The 2,110-nt window shown below is 51.9% G+C and overlaps 1 protein-coding gene across 1 annotated transcript in view; it reads left to right on the top strand.

Moving 5' to 3' along the window:
• GDF15 (growth differentiation factor 15) overlaps positions 1–2,110 on the top strand; it is an 11,499-nt gene that overhangs the window by 6,401 nt on the left and 2,988 nt on the right. The gene's annotated exons all lie outside the window — the stretch shown is intronic.

Genomic DNA, 2,110 nt, shown 5'->3' with positions numbered 1-2,110 from the left:
TGTTTTTTTTCATTGATTCATTTTTTTTTTTTTTTTTTTGGAGAGGTTTTTGCTATAGGGCACATGCATTCACCAGAGAGACAGAGAGACAGAAAGCGAGAAATCACCCCCCAGGGGGGATGGCCACACCGCAATCCCTTCTCCTCCATTCTCCTCTCGGGATCTGGGGTATGCACGCACATGTGCCCAGTGTGAATTTAAGCCACCGGGTCTGGGACTCGAACCACGGATGGCCACATATGAACCCAGTGACATAGCCATTCTGCCACCTGCTAGTCCCCGTGAGCTACCTTGCATGGCAGGCCACCCCTCTGTGGCCAGGAAGCTGGTGCCTGAACCAAGGGTCTGGAGCTATGTAAGAGACCCCTCCATTGTCTGGAAGCTGGGTCACACACCAGCCCTTCCTGTTCCAGACCCTTAGCTCCCCAAGTCCCAGCCACCTCCTCTCTGGGCTGAGCCAAGGGACTAGACCCAGAGTAGACTCATCCCTGCTCCAAAGGACTCCCCATTCTGGGGGAGACAAAATGAGACCCTGAAGCATTTAGTGCTGTGGGCTTCAGCTCTGGGCCAGAGAGTGGAATGGGGCTTGGGAACAATCTATTCAGCCTGAAATCGTAAAGTTGACAGAAGGCTTCCTGGAGGCAGGGCTTTTTGAGTAGGGTTTTGAAGAATGAGTAGGAGTTCCTCAGATGCAGAAAAAGTGATCTCTTATTTCTTTAAAGAATTGTCTGATTTTGGGACCAGCCGTGGGCATAATGGCTATGTCGCTGGACTCTCATGGAGTCGACGGCGGTTCGAATCCAAGACTCGAACCACGGAGTCAGTCAGGAGGGATCCAGCGTTGTAACCACGACACCCGCCTGCTGGTCCCCTGGTTCTTTTTACCTCTGCACTCTGATTTGACTCCATTGTTCTCTCTTGCCTTTGACCGGGAGCTCCTGTTTGGACTTTATAACATTATAAGTTTTTTGTTGCTTTAAAAATTTTGCCAGAGGGCACACGTGCTTGCCAGAGAGAGAGAGAGGAGGAGGAAGGAGAGGGTGCACCCCCCCGCCCCATGGGGCATGATCCCACCGCAACCCCTTCTTCCTCCATCCCTCCCTCCTTTCAAGATTTGCAGCACTTACATGCATGTCCCCCAAGCCGCCGGATCTGGGACTCGAACCAAGTGATCGCCCTGGGGGATCCAACTGCCTTAACCAGATGCCACCAGCTGACCCCAGTTATAAGTCTTTTTCACAAAATCAAAAATTCTCGGGACCACATGGTGTAGTGGTGACTTCACTGGACTCCCACAGAGCCAACAGCGGTTCAAGTCCCAGACCTGGAATCTTCAAACACACTGGTCACGTGTGCGTGCGTGCCCAAGATCCCGTTGGGGTCGGCGGGTGGCGTGGAGGTTAAGGGCACTGGACTCCCCACATAGCCAACCGCAGTTTGAGTCCCAGACCTGACGGTTTGCTTTCTCGCTTCCCCTCTCTCTTTCTCCACTCTGTCTCACACACTCTGTCCCTCGCTGATCGACTCAAATAAATAAATAAAGTTTAAACAAACAAACAAACAAAATCCCTGGAGGAGGATTGTGGCTTTTGAGTCCCAAACCTGGCGACTTGCTTTCTCTTTTTTTTTGTAGAGGTTTTGGCTATAGAGCGTGTGCGCTCGCCAGAAAGACAGAGAGAGACAGAGAGACAGAAAGCGAGAAATCACCCCCCAGGGGGGATGGTCACGCCGCAATCCCTTCTCCTCCATTCTCCTCTCGGGATCTTGGGGACGCACGCACACGCGCCCGGCGTGAGTTTAAGCCACCAGGTCCGGAACTTGAACCACAGTCGACTGCATGGGAGTCCAGCGACATAGCCATGACGCTAACTGCTGGTCCCACTTTCTCACTTTCTCTCTCTCTTTCTCTCACTTTCACTCTGTCCCTCTTTGGTCAAAGTTAAATAAAGTTAAAATAATTCCTTAAACCAAGTCTCTCTCCCACCAGCCTCCTAGGCTGCAATGGTGAGCCCAGATGGGGAAACTGAGGCACAAAAAAAACCCAGGAGACTGAGGGTCCGGGAGAGGCCCCAGCTGCCTCTCATTCAACACCACACACACTCCAAAAAAA

This window comes from Tupaia chinensis, unplaced genomic scaffold (genome assembly GCF_000334495.1).
Source record: "Tupaia chinensis unplaced genomic scaffold, TupChi_1.0 Scaffold000201_1, whole genome shotgun sequence".
Lineage (NCBI taxonomy): Eukaryota > Metazoa > Chordata > Mammalia > Scandentia > Tupaiidae > Tupaia > Tupaia belangeri.
The sequence above is the reverse complement of the archived record's forward strand: the minus strand, read 5'-3'. Positions and strand labels throughout refer to the sequence as shown.